The following is a 20248-nucleotide window of genomic DNA, read 5'->3' as shown; positions in this document are numbered from 1 at the left end:
GCTTGGAGAACATGTTGAGGATGGAGAACTGCAGGAACTATGCACGACCTCCACATTGCACACACAAATACATTGGCATTATTGTAAGACATTAAGTTGCTTACATTAAGTAGACATTCAGATGAAATTTAAGGTCCATATTTCCTTATCCACAAAGCTGTAATTGAAAGAAAATGGAAAAACTGTATTTTTGCAGAAAAATCACTTGATAGCATCTGACTTGAGCTCATATTAAAAAGGCTAATTATAGTCATAACTTTTCCTATTGTATGAATATTTATACTTTTGCTGTAGTAATATTAACATGTTTGGCTTTGGGGCACTGGATCTGCTAAGGGTGTTCCAAAAGCAGTCTATTGCCTTTCTAAAATTTGAAAAAATTCTTATTTTGAAATATATCTGGTCTCAAGGGTTTTGAATAAAGGATAATTGGCTGAACTTTTAAAAATTAATTATTTTCACACAAAAAAACACATGTTCATTATGACCAGTCAGGCAATATAGAAAAATAGTGGGAAGAAGATTAAAAATTCCAAATTCCACCACCCAGAAATAATCACGATCTACATCTGGTGAAGATTATCTGTGTTATTTCTATATGCATTTACACATACAACAGGATAATTAGGTGCAATTTTCTAAAATAGTATCATACTATATAGTACAAGAAAATAGTCCTTCATTTTCTTGAAGAGCTACTATTTTCTAAAATATTTCTTCAAGTGTAAAAACAAGATAGTGCAAACAACATATTAAAGTCATGATAAAAATATATCTTCAGTTACAGTTCATTTTTAGGCCTTATCAATTGAATTCCCATTATAAATATGAGAACATTAACCCTCTTATACTTTTAACTTCCTTTCTCTCAATCTCCCAGTTTTTATAATTACATTCTCTTCTTTCCTCATAATTCCCTCAGTTCTATAAAATTTTATAAATGAATTCTATATTGACTGTAAGGCATTTTCTTACATTTTGGATTTTTTCTTTTAAATTCTCATTTATTCCTGGTTGAATAAATATTGTCAATTTTTTTCCCCAATGAGGTTTATGATGTATGGCTTCTCTCATGTTTGAGAATGTCTGTCGATATCTTTATACTTGACTCAAATGACAACTCGGCAGAGTATAAAATTCTAGGGTCTCACTTCAAAAATTCGTAACAAAGTTTTGTACGTATCTTTTGGCATTAAATATAATTATGGAGAGGTTTAGAGGCAATGCCATTTTTAAAATTTTAAATACTTTGAGTTTTCATAGGGATTTCCATGCGATCCTTTGTTTCTTTCTTTTTTTTTTCCCTTTTGTTAAAGATTGATTTATTGATTGATTGATTGATTGATTCAGGAGAGACACAGAGAGAAAGGCAGAGACACAGGCAGGGGGAGAAGCAAGCTCCCTGCAGGGAGCCAGAGGTGGGACTCGATCCCAGGACCAGAATCAGGCCCTGAGCCAAAGGCAGATGCTCAACCGCTGAGCCACCCAGGCATCCTGTGATCCTTTCTTTATCCTTGAAATTGACTAACTTTTCAAAGGTTCAAGACCTTTTTTTTTTTTTTTTTTTTTTTTTTTTTTTTTTTTTTTTTATGATAGTCACAGAGAGAGAGAGAGGCAGAGACACAGGCGGAGGGAGAAGCAGGCTCCATGCACCGGGAGCCCGATGTGGGATTCGATCCCGGGTCTCCAGGATCGTGCCCCGGGCCAAAGGCAGGCGCCAAACTGCTGCGCCACCCAGGGATCCCATCAAGACTTTCATATTAAGAATGCCTGGCAGTAATGTGTGGAATCTATGCATCATTTGTTCTGTTATTATTTTTAGCGACTTCAATTAAACAATGATTGAACTGCTTTGTTTTGAAGATCTATAACCTTATTTCTAATCCCTTTCCTCAGTTTTCATTCCGTTTTATGTGATTTGTTTTACAAAACGTGTTTTCAGTCATGTTCAATCTACCAGTTGTTTCTTAAATGGTCAGGCCTACAGCAGTGTTTATTTTTCTCATCTATTTCTTTTCTGAGTTCTGTCAGCCTGGTGTTCAGCTTCCATTGTTTTATCATCCCTTCCTTGAGTTCTTACAACTTCTCCTTGAGCTTTTAAGAAAAAAGCATAGAGTCTTAAAGTCCTTTTAAACAAATAATTTGTTCCAAATTCGTGTGTTCTTTACCTCGACAAACCCCAGGCTATTCCCAGGGAAGCCAGTTATCTGTGCTACACGATTGCTCACCTTCAGATTTTATCAGACTAGTCTAGCAGGTGTTCTTGTGCTTCACCACCTGGGGACACAAGACACGTTGTCTCGATGATCACCTTGAAGGACTGCTTTTCTTATTTAAGATGAGAGAAGTAGGCCCCTCTCCTCCACCATGGCAGAGTGAGGGTAAGGAAGCAAAGGTACAGATTTAGGATAGAAAATGACATAGATGTTCATCAACTTCTTCCAGAGGCATTCTTCCTCTAATTTCAGACTGCATACCCTTCTGAGGTGGTGGTGCAGTGAATAGAGGCAAATGCAATTTTTAACCATATCCTTTGCAAATTCTGTATTATTTAGTACCTTGCTTTGGGAATATAAGGAGACCTGGTATTTTGGGGATTTCTTAAAACTGAGTCACAAAGTTTCCCATTTTGATACTATGTTACACTTACTTTTAGAAAAATCTCCCTCATGGCTAGGGTCTGAAAAAGTTTGTGTGAACTTTTAGCATCCTTTCTAATTTTGGTGCAAATTTCATTTCATTTGGCCAATATTCATTATAGCTTGTGGTTTGTGTTGCGAACAATTTTTGTTTCAAAGAAATGGTAGTTTGGCTGCTTTTTCTTTTTTCCTTTTTCTTTTTAATGGATTTTAAGGCAAAGGAGAGTATAAAATCCTCCATCGTTTTTAACCAGAGGTCTAGAAGCACATTTCATGGTGGTCTTATTGCATATATTCTTTGAGGTGTCTCAATGGAGAAAACAGTGTGTTACATTAAAATATGATCAATGATGTGCTTTATAAATGAAATTCTTCTTGTTTTAGACCATAACACTGTGGGTAGCTTACTTAATATTCATCCTCAGGACCCCATGTGTTCCATACTCCATATACCTTCTGTTGGCAGCAGAAAGAGAGAAAGGGATCCTATACACTAAATAAAAGTAGAATGATCTGGTGTATGATTTTGTACTCAGTTATTTTATAATAATTACTTAAATATCTGTTTAAATAATCCACTAAAGTCTACAGTTGTTAAATCTATAGTTCTCATTTCTATCTAGGGCCCATGCAGCTTACCTTCTCCTTATTCTCTGTTAGAATTTAGTAAGTAGTTTAAATACTGTATGACTGGCTTAGGTTATAGAGATGTTTTAATAAAATTGTCCAGAACTGAACTCCAAATATAGTCCCTTTCAGTTGCTCTAACCTAAAATTTTGGTGTATTCTTTACTTTTCTTTCTTTGATGACACTTCAGTGATCCATTAGTGATAGGCTTTATCTTCAGGAGCATATTTGTTTCCTGCAGCTTCTGTAAGGAAGTACCACCAACTGGGTGGTGTAAAACAACAGAAATCTATTATATCACAATTCTGGAGGCTAAAAGTCTGAAATTAAAGTTTTAGAGGGATCATGCTTTCTCTGAAGTCTCTAGGGAAGAATCCTAGTTTCTGGTGATTACCCGCAATCCATGGTGTTCCTTGGCTTGTCAATGCATCACTCCAATCTCTGCCTTCCTTTTCGTAGGGCATTTTCTATGTGTATCTCTGTCTTCATGTGGCCTTCTCATAGAGATAGCAGTCCTTGATTCTAGAACACGCCCTAATCTAGTATGGCCTCATTTTGACTTAACTAATTACATCTGCAAAGACCTTATTTCCAAATATGATTTCCTTCTGAGGCTCTAGATGGACAGGGATTTTAAAGGGACACTATTCAATCCAGTACAATGAAATGTCCAAGATTTAAACCCTTCTCACCATCACCATCACCTGCCATTACCCTGGAATTGCTTCCTAATCAATCTCCAGGTTTGTCTCCACACCCCCTATTTATTATTATTCTCAATGCAGCAGTCAGTACAATACAATTAAAGGATACTTCAAATTAGTTATTTCTTTGCTCAAAACCCTCCAACAGTTTTTCACCTCTCTTAGAGTAAAAGCCACAGTTTTTAATATGCCTCATATGCATGAGGCTACACATGATTTGGCTTCCAACTACCACTCCAAATTCATCCCTTACTATCTTCTTCTTCATGCAGTCTGTCTCAGCCACACCGAGTTTCTTGCTACTCCTTGAAAATACCCGATGTTTCTATCAGCAATGGCCACAATAGCCAACCTGTGGAAGGAGCCTCGGTGTCCATCGAAAGATGATGGATAAAGAAGATGTGGTTTATGTATACAATGGAATATTACTCAGCAATTAGAAACGACAAATACCCACCATTTGCTTCAACGTGGATGGAACTGGAGGGTATTATGCTGAGTGAAATAAGTCAATCGGAGAAGGACAAACAGTGTATGTTCTCATTCATTTGGGGAATATGAATAATAGTGAAAGGGGATATAAAGGAAGGGAAAAGAAATGTTGGGAAATATCAGGAAGGGAGACAGAACATAAAGACTCCTAACTCGGGGAAACGAACTAGGGGTGGTGGAAGGGGAGAAGGGTGGGTGTTGGAGGGGAATGGGTGACGGGCATTGAGGTGGACACTTGATGGGATGAGCACTGGGTGTTTTTCTGTATGTTGGTAAATTGAACACCAATAAAAATTAATTTAAAAAAAAATACCAACTGTGACCCTACTTCTTGGCATTTGCATTTTCTGTTTGCTCTGCCTCAAATGCTCTCCTGTAGATAACCCCAAGTCACATTCCTGTCTTCTTTCAGGTCTTTAACTGAAGGGAAATCTTGTCAATGAGACTATCCCAGCCACAATCCAAAATTCAACATCTGACACTCTGCCCTGACACCTCCAATCATTCTTCTCTGCTTTATTTTTATTCATAATACAGTTACTATGCAAGATATATATATATAACCTGTATATCTATATAAGATATATATATATATCTTGTGTATCCATGTAACATATATATGTAACATATATATATATATATATAACATATATGTATTTGTATCTTTAAGTATATATAGTGCTTATTTATCTTATTTATTATCTATCCACACTACTGGAAGGTAAAATTCTTTAGGAGAGGAATTAGTGTCTATTTGTTCACTGTTTCTTGTTAGTGTCTAAAACAAAGCCTAGTGCAAAGTAAGTGCTGATGGATGTGCCCAAAATAAATGAATGGCTACGTCATATATATAAATGTCATCAAGCATATGCATAGCAACGGAAGAGTGGTTGAAAACCACTCCCACATCACATTTTATGAAGAGAGAAACAGATAATGATTTATTTTAAGGACCTCTTTGAAATTACCAATCAGTTGCCATGCTTGATCATGGTTACCCCTTTACCCTTTCTCAAGATAAAGCTTCCCTATTAGTCTCTGTGGGGGACATGGAAATGGATCAAGTCACTTTTTGTCCATAATAGTAAGGGCCTCTTATTTAAAAAGAAGGCATGTGATGTGATGAGTACTGTGTGTTATACACAACTGATAAATTATTGAACACTACATCTGAAACTAATGACGTACTATATGTTGGCTAATTGAATTTAAATAAATTTTTTAAAGAAGGAAAGTTAATTTTATTGAGGAATTCTTCTTTCCTCCATAATTGCCAATTACATATTAAGAAAGGATTCCCATCCATAGGGCAGCTTGGAGCTGTCCCCCCAAAATAAATGCAGTCACTTTCAGAATACAGTTTATAATTTTCAGATATTGAGAGAACCTGTGATAGAAGTAGACACAGTTCAACATTCCTTGATGAGTAGGAGGAAAGAAGCTGCTAGTGGTTACATGTCATTTACTTCTGAATATCTCAAGGGCAGGGTGAAGGAGGAGAAAACAAGATCAATTAGATAAGCAATGGATGAATTAGCCATTTAATCAAGTACCTAAGCTATGAAGCACACAGTTCTTCTAAGAGACACCATTATCCTTAATGGAGTTCTTTAGAGCATCTTCAATTTTTCTAATGAAGACAGAAAGCCCATCTTTAGTATAGTGCTTTTCTTTGCTTGTTTGACCACAGATTATCTATTCCATTCAATCCCCTAGGGAGCTGATGCTCTCCCCCTTTGTTCCTCATAGAATTATATCAAGAAAGAATCTGTCCAAATTATTTAATCACATTATTCTTGCTCTGGCCAATATAAGTGCTTAAATATCCACACTTAATACTTCTCTTTCTAATGATATTCACTTATCTAAAATTACCCCTTAATTGATAAGATATATGAACAAAAATACCATTAGGCAAAATGTTAACTGAACTCAAACCATTTAGAATGTTTTCATGCCGACCTCTGAATTTACTTAATCTCCAGTGAGCACTAAAAAAATAGGACTTAATCTTCTCCCTGACTAGCCTGAAATAGCAAAGGGAAAAAGGTTGAATAAGAGTTGGCAAACAAGAAAAGAAAAATATTTTTGCTCTTTAATGTCTTCACTGCACAAACTCTTATAATTTTTATTTGGTCCTATATTTCTCAGTTTTGAAGAAGAAAAGCATCCCAATGCATTTGGAAAACAGTGGTACTATGCATTTTATACAAATTGTCTAAATGGTGTTGAAGATACCACCTAATGAGAATCACCATTTATTTATTTTTAAATTTTTATTTATTTTTATTTAAATTCAATTAATATATAGTGTATTATTAGTTTCAGAAGTAGAGTTTAGTGATTTATCAGTAGCATATAACACCCATTGCTCATCAAGTGCCTTCCTTAATTCCCATCATCCAGTTATCCCATCCTCCTACCCATCCTCCCTCCAGCAACCCTTAGTTTGTTTCCTATAGTTAAGAGTCTCTTATATTTTGTCTCCCTCTCTGATTTCATCTTATTTTATTTTTCCCACCCTTCCCTATGATCTTGTTTTTGGAGATTATGAGTAAATCCAATATAAACAAATGTGTACAGATTTTTCTGCACACATGTTTCATTTTTTAACCTAGAACTGGAATTGCTGGGTTGTATGATAAGTGCATGTGTAACTTTATAAGAAATTGTCTCTTTTCTAAAGTGACTATAGTATTTTGCATTTCCAACAGCAGTGTACAAGAGTTCCCATTGTTCTGCATCCTCAGTAGCACTTGTTAATGTCATTTAAACATTTTTTAGCCATTTAAAAGGTGTGTAGTGATATCACACTATGGTTTTATTTGCATTTTACTGTTGATTAATAATGTGGAGCATCTTTTCATGTGATTATGTACAATCTATCTTATTTTATGAGGTGATTGTTTACACCTTCTGTCCACTTTTTATTGGGTTGTTTTTTTCTTATTATTGAATGGTGAGAGCTTTTTATGTATTCCAGATACCAGTTATATATTCCAGATACTTTTTTTTACAAAGGCAGATGGACTTTCCACCCAAAATTTGGTTCAAGATGTCAAGACTGAGGATGCCATGCACTCAGGGGTTAGGAAGAGATTTATTACTCACATAATGAGGCTTTCTAGGGACAGAAGGGCAGGCTTCCAAGCAGGCCCAAAAATTGCTTAAGAGAGCAAGAAACAGAGATTGGCTTGGGGTTTACAGTATTAGAGAGAGTGGGTTGAAGTGAAAGTTCCCATGCCCATGACCCAGGCTTGCATGGTTTAATATCCCCAGTGCCAATGGAGGCAGCACCTGAGCTTCCTTATCATTTTACACAAAGTGAGGAGAAGGCAAGGGAGGAGATGAAATTTGAAAGCCATCAACACTCAGACACCAAAACTAGAGCCAGACTCTTTATTACACAAACCTTTATGAGACATGAGAATCACATTTTTAATATCAAGGGAACAACTAGTTAACATTTAATACAGAAGATATATCAAGTATATAGATTATGCCTGGCTCTTAAATACACTTAAAATCCTAAAAAATGTTTTATAATCTGGAATTACATTTTTGGGGTCTTTTCTGAGGGAAATGCCCATTTTAAATGGACCAGATTCATGTCCTATGAAAACAAAAAAGCTGTGAATACAAGCAATAAAACATAGATAATTATGAGAATTGTGAAATTTCTTCTCCTTATGTGAGAACAGAACTCGATCCAACTGACCACTCCCTGGAATCATAACACCATCCAGTCTTTTGTTAATACACCCTGGATGGGTGGCTCTGTCCCAGATTCTGCATTTAATGGAAGATTTGAGATGTGTCAAATTAGTTGAATAGTCGGCTGTCGACCTGCGGGTCACATGGGAAGAATTCCTGTAGGACGATTATAATTCAACTGCAAAAGTATTATGTAAATTTCTTTCATGTGTCAAAAATGAATTGAATACCTACTGTGTGCCAGGCATTTGCTAGGTTCTGCAGATTAAAAGTTAAATAAAATACAGTTGTGGCTGTCAGGCAATTCAATATTTATTGAAAATGAAATACTTGAATCAAATCATTGTTGAAATGGCTTGAGATTGATTTTGAAAGGAATATAAATAAAAGAGTAGACTGGCCAATCATCCTTACAACTTCACTCCAAACTGAACAATTTTTTATTGGAACATGTGATGGAATATTTTTGGACCTCTTTGTCAGAAATATGCAAGCTGACATGGCATTTGGGAATCTTATTTTCAATAGGCATCACTAACCTGGATAATGAAGCATGTTCTATGAACTGATGAAATTCAATCTTTGAAACGATAAAATGTGATTTTATATCTCACTATGTGCTATATTATAAAAGTAATATTTTTGTCAAATGTTTTCTTATATTTGTGCCTAAATCTCTTTTAATGTGAAGGTAGACATGTTATGAGCAATGCAGGGAATATATAGGAAAGAAGAAGAAAAGGAAGACGTACTTTATTATTTATTAGTTTGTACTTACACCTAGATCAAGGCATGTGGTGCCCTGAAAAAAATTAATCATAAGGGACACGAAGCATGCTAATAATGTGCCCTCCTTCAAATTGATCTTTCTTTCTTTCTTTCTTTCTTTCTTTCTTTCTTTCTTTCTTTCTTTCTTTTTTTGTATTTATTTTTTAGGAAGGAGAAAAAGTAGAAGAGTAAGATCATTGGCAACAGTGATTAGCATCTTCTCTCTGGTTGAGAGCAATGGTTTTCAAAGTATGGTTCCCACCTGAGTGCTTGTTAGAAATGCAGATTCTCAGACCTCACTCCAGACCTGCTGAGTCAGAAACTTTGAGAATGAGGCCCAGTAATATGTTTCAAAAAGTCTTCTGGAGTATTCTGATATGTGCTAAAGTTTGAGAACCACTAGTCTGAATCAATTCATATCTGGCCTCAAATTCACACTCTTCATTCAAATTCATTTCTTCATTCAGAAAAAAAAAATAAAGTCCAAGAATTTACCCATCTAAAAATCTTAAAGATGATGTAGTAACCATCTACTGTTACTCAAGTATGTGGTTTGGGGGCCTATGCCTTAGCCCATACCCCGGCTTCTATTATTACAAACAGCATTCCATCTGAACACATACTGTAACTCTCTCTCGTGGTTTTGATATATACTGAAACTTTCTATTTTGTTACATTTTCAGTATATATCCCCAATATATTGATAAACTCACCTTTCTGGCCCTTTGTGGTTCACTCTGGACAAAGTGACAACTCTATTGAGCTATTCAGAAATCTCCTGAGGAGGAGTGGGGAGGATAGAAAGAACAGTTTTCTCTGAGTACAACTGCTGGTCTCTTTATCACTTCTCCCCTAAAAGTAGTTATAATTATGAATGCTGCTAGCTCTAAGAAGAAAACCAGAGACTTGAATCACAGAGGTGATAAGATTAAGGGGTGAAGTTTCTTGTAGATAATAATTTTTCATTTTAGTTTACGCCAAAACAAAGATATTGTGTTGACAGATTTCATAATTTATACAGCTGGAAAAAGAAGGAGAAAGAAGAGCAAAAGGGAGACATAAAAGAAGGAATAAATTATATTATAAATTCAGACAGAGCAGACTTCAAATCAAGTTATGCTATCAGGGATAAAGAAGGGCATATGTAATGATAAAGGGATCTATTCTTCAAGAACACATAACAATCTTTAATGAATATATACCTAGCAACAGAACATCAAAGTATGTAAGGCAAAAACAAAGAAAACTGTGAAGAGAAATAGATCAATCTGTTATTATAGTTGCAAATTTCAACATCTCTTTATCAGAAATAGATCCAGGAGGGAGAAAATTAAAAAGGACATAGCTGAACTCAATAACACCATCAATCAACTGGATATAACTGACACTTATAAACTGCTTCATCCACAATGGTAGTATACACATTCTTCCAAGCTCACTTAAAAGATTCACCAAAGCAAACTACATTCTGGGTCATAGAACATATCTTGACAAGTTTAAGGAATAAAAATCATATAAGGTTTTCTCTCAGACAACAACGGAATTAAGTTAGAAACCATTAATAGAAAGAGAACATGAAGATCCCAAAATATGTGGAGATTAAACATCACACTTCTAATTAAGCATATAGGTCAAAGAAGAATTTTCAAGATAAATTAATATTTTGAACAAAATGAAAATTAAAATAAAACATATCAAAATTCTTAAGATGAAGCAAAAGCAGTTCTTAGAGGGAAATTTGTAGCATTGAATATATATATTAGAAGAGAAGAAAGACCTAAAATCACTCATTGAAGCTTCCACCTCAGGAAACTAGAAAAAGAAGAGCAAATTATTTTCAAAGTAAGCAGACAAAAAGAAATAATAATTATTAAAGGAGATATCAATGAATTTGAAAACAAGAAATCAATAGAGAAAGTCAATGAAGCTAAAAGCTGGTGTTTAGAAAAGATCAATAAAATTAATAAGCCTCTAGACGGGCTAAGAAAAAAATAAAGAAAATACAAACTGCTAATATCAGAAATGAAAGAGGGGACATCATCACTATAGATTCCATGGAAATTAAAAGGAAAATAAAGAAGTACTATAAATAGCTCTATATCCACGAATTTGATAACTTAGATGAAATGGACCAATTCTCCAAAAGACAATCTGCCAAAACTCACACAAGCAGAAACAGACAATCTGAATTGGTTTGTATCTATGAAAGAAATTGGATCAGCAATTAATTACCTTCCCAAACAGAAAGCATCAGGCCTAAATGGGTTGGCTGGTGAGTTCTGCCAAATATTTAAGAAAGAAATTATATCCATCCTCTACAATCTGTTTGAAAGGATAGAAACAGAGGGAATGCTTCTTAACTCAACCTATGAGGCCAGCATTATCCTAATGCCAAAACCAAAGACATTACAAGAGAAGATAATTAAAGTCCAATATCTCTCAGGAACATAGATACAAAAATCATCAACAAAGTATGAGCAAATTGAATCCAACAATGTAAAAAAAGAATTATACACCATGACCAAGTAGGATTTATGCCACCTATGCAAGACTGGTTTCACATTCCGATTGTCAAAACCAATTAATGTCATCCATCACATCAACAAGCTAAGAAAGAAAAATCACATAATCATCGCCAGTAGATACAGAACAGGCATTTGACAAAATCCAACACCCTGTCATGATATAAAGCATTAGTAAATTGGAAATAGAGGGTAATTTTCTCAACTTGATAAAGAGTATCTACAAAAAACCTACAGCTAACATCATAATTAATGGTGAGAAACTCAAAGATTTCTGAATAAAAACAGGCACAAGCCAAGGATGGTGCATCTCACCATTCCTTTTCAAATTTGTACTGGGAGTTCTAGCAAAGGTGGTCAGAGGAGAAAGGAAATAAAAATGTACACTGATAGAGAAAGAAGAAATAAAACTGAAACTGTCTTTGTTCATAGATAGCATGATAATTTCTGTAGAAAACACTAATGAATTGATCAAAAAACCTCCTGGAACTAATAAGCAATTATAGGAAGTTTGCAGGATGTAAGGCTAATATACAAAAGTCAATCACTTTGCTATAATATCAGCAATGAGTAAGTGGAATTTGAAATTTTAAAAAAACACAGTATCATTTATATTTGTACCCCAAAATAAAAGACCTAAGTATAAATCTAACAAAATATGTACAAGATGAGGAAAAATACAACTCTGATGAAATCAAAGCATAACTAAATAAATGGAGAGATATTCCATGTTCATGAATAGGAAGACTCGATATGGTCAAGATGTCAGTTTTGCCCAGCTTAATCTATAGATTCAATGCAACTCAAATCAAAATCCCAGCAAGAGATTTTGTGGATCTTGACAAATATATTCAAAAGTTTATATGCAGAGGTGAAAGATTACAATAGCCAACACAAAATGGAAGAACAAAGTTGGAAGAGTCACACTACTTGATTTCAAGACTTAATATAATTAGTGATCAACACAGGGTGGGATCATCCAAAGAACAGACAAATAAATAAATCAATGGAACAAAAGAGATAGTCTAGAAACCGACCTGCATAAATATAGTCAACTGATCTTTGATAAAAGAACAAAGGCAATACGATGGAACAGCAATAGTCTTCTCAACAGCCTAAACAACCAGACATTCACAGGCAAAAATTAAAAAATAAAAAAGAATCTAGATACAGACCTTACTTCCTTCCTAAAAATTAACTCCAAATGAATCACAGACCTAAATGTGTAATACAAAATGGTAAAACTTCTAGAAGATAAATTAGGAGAAAATCTAGATGATCTTAGGTATGGTGATGGCTTTTTAAATACAACCAAAGGCACCCGGGCATGCAGAAAAGAACTGATAGGTCAAACATCATTAAAATTAAAAACTGCTAATCTGCAAAACACAATATCAAGAGAATGAAGAAGCAAGCCACAGACTAGGAGAAAATATTTGTAATATATATATCTGATAATGGACTATTATCTAAAATACACAAAGAACTCTTTTAAAACTCAACAATAAGAAACAAACGATTTGATTTAAAAAAAATGGACTGAAGATCTTATTAGACATTTCACACAAAAAAAGACATTTCACCAAAGAATATTTAAATGGCAAACAAGCATATGAAAAGATGCTCCACATTAAAAGTCTAAGGGAAATGCAAATTAAAACAATGAGATACCACTACTACACACCTATTTAAATTACCAAAATCTGAAACATTGAAACACCAAATGCTGGTGAGGATGTGGAGCAACAGAAAATCTCATTTATTGCTGATGGGAATGTAAAATGATAGAGTGATTTTGGGAGACAATCTGATACTTTCTTACAAAACTAAACATACTCTTACCATATGATCCAACAATCATGCCCCTTGATATTTATACAAAGGAATTGAAAATTCATGTCCCCAGAAAAAAATGCACATGGGTGTTCAAGCAGCTTTATTGCTAACTGCCAAAGCTTGGAAACTTTACCTAACTTTAGCTGATAAATGGATAAAGAAACTGTGGCACATCTAGACAATGGAATAGTACCCAGTGCTAAAAAAGAAATGAGCTATCAAGCCACAAAAAGATATAGAGAAATCTTAAATTCACATTTTTAAGTGAAAGAAGCCAATCTGAGAAGATACTGTAGAATCTGTAGGATCCCAACTATAGTGACACTCTGGAAACGGCAAAACTATGGAGACAATCAAAAGATCAGTGGTTGCCAGGAGTTGACAGTGTGTGTGTGGGGGGGGGGATGAATAAGTGGAACACACAGGATTTGTTGGGCAGAGAGAAGAATCTATACAGCACCATAATGACCACGATGACGGATACGTGTCATTATACCTTTGTCCAAATCCATAGAATGTACAACACCAAGAGTGAACAGTAAGGTAAACAATGGACTTTGGGTGATCATGATGTGTCAGTAGGTTCATCAAGTATGACAAATGTACTGTTCTAGTGGGGGATATGGAAACTGGGGGAGGGGGTATGCATGTGTGGGGATTGAGGGTATATGGGAAATGTCTGTACCTTCTCCTCCATTGGGTTGTAAACCTAAAACAAAGTCTTAATCTTTTAGAAAGTGAGAAAAAATTGTATGGGGTATGTATGTTTGTTCCCATTTTATAGACAAAGAAACTGAAGCATAGAATAAATCAGTCTGTGTAGTGTTACATGCTTAGTCAGTGGAATAGCAAGATCATCCCGGCTCTGACTCCACCTCTCATGTCCTAATCTTGACGTGATGTTCACAAGGGGCACATCAAAAGGAAATTCCAGGCAGAGGGTAAATCATGAAAATAAAGTCAAGCTTCTCAGAAGGACATAATATATTTAAGTAATGGTCTCCACTGTGCTTATAATACAAAGTATATGGTAGAGTGAGACCGAAATTGTTTGTTGGGAAATCAAAATGCATTGTAAGGAGTCCATACTCCAAATTATGACACTGGTAGAAAGAATGATGAGTGGAGAGGAAGCTGAGAGATATTTTGGAGATAAAATTGGCCTGATTCAGGGGTCAACAGGTATGATATAGGAGGAGCACTTTGCTTAAGCAATGAGTCTGACCAGTGTCACCCAAGTTAAGGAACAAAGGAGGAATAAGTTTGGGAGCAGAGAGAGTTGATGCGTTCAGTTTAAACATATCAAGTTTTAGGTGGCCGTGGAACACATCAGGTAGAGATGTCTGGTTGCAAATAGTCTGGGGACCAGAAAACAGGTTAAGTCAGAAGTCTTAACTTGAGAATTACCCAGCAGATCAAGAAATTAACTTGGCTTCACTGCAACATGGGAAGTGATGCTAGCGTCCAAGAGGAAATGCGCAAGTGGACAAAAGAGCCAAGGGAACCTGATTAAGCGTGATAGAGAAAGAGAAACCGGTGAAAGGGCATAAAATAGTCATCACACAACAAGAAGAAAAATGTAAAGATGATAAAACTGGAAGTCAGGTGAGGAGGAATTTTCTGAAGGAGAAAGTAGTCCCCCCACCACGTCTGCGAGAACATCGGGTTCATGGGACCGTAAGCAAAGCAGGTGCTTGTGCTGACCCTGAAGTCCAGGTACCTGTTTGTAATCAAAAAATGCCTGCCCAGTCTCTGTGAATATCCTGATGTCCTTATTCTACCTAATATTAGCAAAGGAATCATGTAGAACTACAAAATAACAATTATTAGCATATCGGCCCTAGTTAGCTGATAACTTCATTCATTTGAAACAATTTGGTAGAGAGAAACCTGAATTACATAACATTTAAAAAACTCAATTCTGGTAAATGGTGCAGTGACAAACATTGGTGGTTAACAAAGGATTGTCGGGTGAGACTTGGGAAAGCTGCTCTTGCGTACAAGAAAACAGGCAATCTCTTTGCTTTTGCAAACAGACACTACTAAAAGATATAAAGAATTGTTGTGTAGGTTAACCGGCATCTCTGCAATCCTGTTCACAATTTTTCTGTACTTAAGGAATCCTTTCTCAAGAATATTTCAAAGACTTTAGCCTCATTTAAAAAACTATACTTTTTTTTATTATTTAGCCCAATTTGCTGAGATTTCAACATACAATCTTATTTACAATTTTTCTGTACTTAGGGAATCCTTTCCCAAGAATATTTCAAAGACTTTCAGCCTCATTTGAAAAGCTATAATTTTTTATTATTTAGCCCAATTTGATGAAATTTTATTAGAAGATTTATGACATTTTCTACTTCATTGTGTCTATATGACTTTTTCCCTCCTCCTTCCTTTGGTTTCCCCTTCCGACTCCTCCCCAATTCCTCCCCTCCACCCTCTCAGATTTTGACAGACCATCTTTGCAATTCAGATGGCAGCATTTCCCATTAAATAACTACACACTCAAGCGTTGCCTCTCGCATGTCGGGGTGATTGGCAGATACTTGTTTAGAGAATTGGAAACAGCTGAAAGTGACATTCAAGGATTCAAAAACAAACTTGGTTGGGAAATAAATCTTTGGCCAGGGAAAAAATGATTCTCTCTTTGCCAAGCAATAGCCTTATAATTTATCATTTATTGGAAAAGAAGAATGCATTTTGAGAACCGCATCAGACTAAAACTGATTACAGATATTAAGAAATGGCTCTATGAGCCATTACTCATTGCCTATGTGCGAGTTGAGTGCCTCTGGAAGGCGGGTGCTGATGAGTCACCGAGCATGCTATATTGCATTGCCGTTACTGTTAGTATCATAAACAATGGTATATGATGGGGTTAGAGCAGATTAAAGAGAATGAAGTGTTTTGTGCAGTCTCCTCTAGAAGGAAGAAACAAGACATAATTTCACTGTGACGGTAACTATTGATTTGGTTTTTTGTTTGTTTATAGTTCCTAATGGTTATGATAGTTCCAGAGAAGTATTCATGGCTTATTCATTTTAAAAAGTCACCATAAGTGATAGCTTAAGCTCTTCCAACTTTTGTGCTGTTGTTTCTGAAATAAAAAGGAGGCTTTTTTTTTCCCCCCTTCAATGTTACAAAAAGAAAAGAGATTCAAGAGAGCTGAACCAAATATTATGTTCCCATGACCCCAAAGAACTTAGACACTGGAAAAAATTATAAAAAGAACCAAAATGACAGGGCAACTCCCAGGAGTAAACTTACAGAGCACTTACCCATATCCCCATTTGACATTTGTCACTTGTTATCTGTTATATTTATTTCAGATAATGTTTTAATTACTATGCTGGACTGTAAATATCCCAGAACGGATTAGTTCTTATAAATTGTTGCTATCTCCTTAGAACCTAGCTCAGTAACTTGTTCTTTGCGAATAAAAGCATTAATCCACAGAGAGATGAATGACACAAGTCACTACATTTATTACAACTTATCTCCTCAATTCTATAAAAACACAAAATTCAGATTAAGCAGTACTGTGCAACAGTAAACTAGGGTTTTTAGAATAAGTATGTTTAATCGTTCATGTTTTTTTCCACCACTCTTTAATTTTTATTTAAAACAATACTACTATTTCTGGATGAATGGATAAAGAAAGTGTGGTATATATGTATATAAGTATATATGTATATAGGTGTGTGTGTGTATGTATGTGTATATATATATATATATATATATATATATATATAATGGCATATTATTCAGCCATCAAAAAGTGAAATTTTTCCAGTTGCAGCAACATAGATGGAGCTAGAGAGTATTACGCTAAGCAAAATAAATCAGAGAAAGACAACTACCATAAAGACAAATACCATATGCTTTCTCTTATATATGGAATTTAAGAAACAAAACCAATGAACCAGAAAACAGACTCTTAAATATAGGGAGCAAACTAAAGGTTACTGGAGGAGAGATGGATGGGGGCGGGGATGGGGTAAATGGATGATGGACATTAAGGAGAACATTTGTGATGAGCACCAGGGGTTGTATGTAAGTGTTGAGTTCTAAACTAAATTCTACAACCTGAAACTAATATTAGTATGTTAATAACTGTATGTTAACTGACTGGAATTTAAATAAAAACTTGAAAAAACAAAACAAAAATAAATAAAGCAATATCAGTATTTAATAATATGTTTATGTCATTTGGAAAGTTTTACTTTTGATAAAAAATGTATGCCTGCTAGAGAAAACATTTTAATGCCATGCCTTTTGGGTCACCACAACTTGCTATCAGAATATGAGATAGTAATCAGGACTACACAATTCCCTCAAGGCAGCTAAGTAAGTGTGGATATTTCCTAAAGAAAATATGAGTGTGAGACAAAACCCTGCAAATGCAAATAGACAAAGGATCAGAAAAGTCACACTAGCACATTCTTGCAGGCAAACTTTTCTGCAAATCTCTGGGCTAGCCCGTGAAGAACATTGTGGGAGAGACAGACACCATCTTGTACATCCTCCAACCTCATCTTTCTGGACACTCTCCCATAGGCAATGCTTATATCATAAAAGAGAAAACAGAAGATAAATGGGCTAAGTGCTCATATCTAGAAGTTTTCAAAAAAGAATAAAACCAAAGAAAATATAATAAAATGTATTTTTAAAATAAGAGCAGAAATTGATGAAAAGAAAACAAAGAGACAAGACCAACAAAGTAAAAACATTTCTCTGGAAAGATTAAAATAATAATTTCTGGTGATTGATGAAGAAAAAGTCAGAGATAGCACAAATAAAAAGTATAACTATTATGAATAGAAAATTGGGCCATACTATACTAATAGAAGTCAAAGGAATGAATCTTTAATTCTAGAATTTTAAGAGTTAGTGACAGACTATGTGGACCATATGGAAAGATTTCTTTCTGCCTGGGTGTTCTTGCCCCATGTCCCACTTTTTTGCCAATGAATAACTGTCTATTCATAAGCCAAATGTTATTATATTATAATGACTAAAGATGAAGAGTATGTAGGACTCTCTCTAAATAAAAAATTTATTAAATACAAGTTGGATCTTAGTAGAGAATCAGGAAACATGAAACCACCATTAAAAAGACCTCACTCCTGGGGATCCCTGGGTGGCTCAGTGGTTTAGCGCCTGCCTTCGGTCCAGGGTGTGATCCTGGAGTCCCGGGATTGACTTCCATGTGGAGCCTGCTTCTCCTTCTGCCTGTGTTTCTTTTTCTCTCTTTCTGTGTCTCTCATGAATAAATAAATAAAAATCTTTAAAAAGAAAAAAAAAAGACCTCACTCCTAAAGTCTTTAAAAATCCTAGCTGTTGTTCAGGTCCTTCTCAAAAGCCACCTGCTTCATCCTGTTTTCTTTGATACTCTTCTATTAGATATGGTATTTTCCTCTTGTGAATATCCATAGCATTTTAGGTCTGTTACATGGGCAACATTTTTACCCTCATGCTTATGTTATTATACGCTTCTTGAGAGGATGAACAGGTCTTATTCATTTAAGTAATTCTAGTAGTATCAACAGGTGATAGTGGTGGAAACTTCAATAAATTCAATGGAATTGGATTGCTGAAACTAAAGAGCACTTGTTCTTTTATAAGGATTCTGGGATCCAGAAAGTGAGAAAATCTTAGAGCAGAAACTATCCCTAGAACACACTTGATTCCATCAACCAAACGATGCAGAGAATCACATCAACACTATTTCTCATGTCAGGTCCTTGTTTGGGCATTTCCAATGGTGGGTGCCTGCTACCTCATAGAGCCTATTTGAAGGTAGGTCAGTATATTCCAAGTAGGATGTTCCTACTTGTGTTGGGATATCATTTTTTATATTTCAGTCATAATTCTGCTTTCTGAAACCACACTATCATGAACAATATATCCAAAACTTTCAGCATAGTAGACTTCCAAATTCATTCATCCTGTAATTCCAGAAATATTTGTTGAATGGTTACTTTGTCCCAGGGATAGTGCTAGATCCTGGAAATACAAAGCTAATATTTAGAGACTGCAGGATTACATGGTCTAGTGGTATGGCTAGAGGAGTGAATTACGACGTAAATACAATACAATGTGGTAAGCAGTTAGACCATGTTACAGAAGCACCTAGCAGGATGTTTAAGCCAAGCTTGGATGTGGAAGATTTTTCAGAAGAAGGCTTTTTTCAAGGAAGTGGCATTTCAGAGGAGTGGGATAGTCTGAGGAGAGAGTGCAACACGTCCGGAGGCCTTAAAGAACGTGAAGCAGCCATTATGCTCCCCTAAGCATTCTGTTTACAAGATCTGAATGTCCTGCTTTTTCAACTGGGCGACTTAAAACAATAGAAATGCGGTTTTTTTTTGTTTGTTTTTTTTTTTTTTTTACAGTTCTGGAGGCTAGAAGTCTGAAATTAAGGTAGCAGTAGGGCCATCCTCTCCCCAGAGGCTCTTGAGGTGACTCCTCCTTGCCTCTTTCACCTTCCCGTGACTCTCAGCATTTCCCGGCTTGTGGTTGCATCCCTCCAATGGCCACCTCCATCTTCCCATGGCTTTCCTCTTTTCTATGTCTCTCCTGTGTGTGCCTCCTATAAGGACACTTGGTATTGGATTTAGAGCCCACTTGGATAATCTAGGATGATCTGCTCATCTCTAATCCTTAACTAAATTAAATCTACAAACACTCTTTCCAAATAAGGTCACTTTTACAGGTTCAGGAGGTTAGAAGGTAGACACATCTTTTCCGGAAGCCGCCATTCAACCCACTATACTTAACAACTATGGATCTGATTCCCAAGTAGCACTCATTGTCTACAAGGCTGACAATTGAGTGTAGAACACTCAATAATGCTGCACTTCTTTAATGATTTAATAATGCTCATGACTTAAACAGCATTTGTCCAACTTTCATCTTCCTAGTAGGAAAATAAATTTTTAAAGA

The sequence above is a fragment of the Vulpes vulpes genome, chromosome 6 (genome assembly GCF_048418805.1).
Source record: "Vulpes vulpes isolate BD-2025 chromosome 6, VulVul3, whole genome shotgun sequence".
NCBI lineage: Eukaryota > Metazoa > Chordata > Mammalia > Carnivora > Canidae > Vulpes > Vulpes vulpes.
This window is presented reverse-complemented; position numbering follows the sequence as displayed.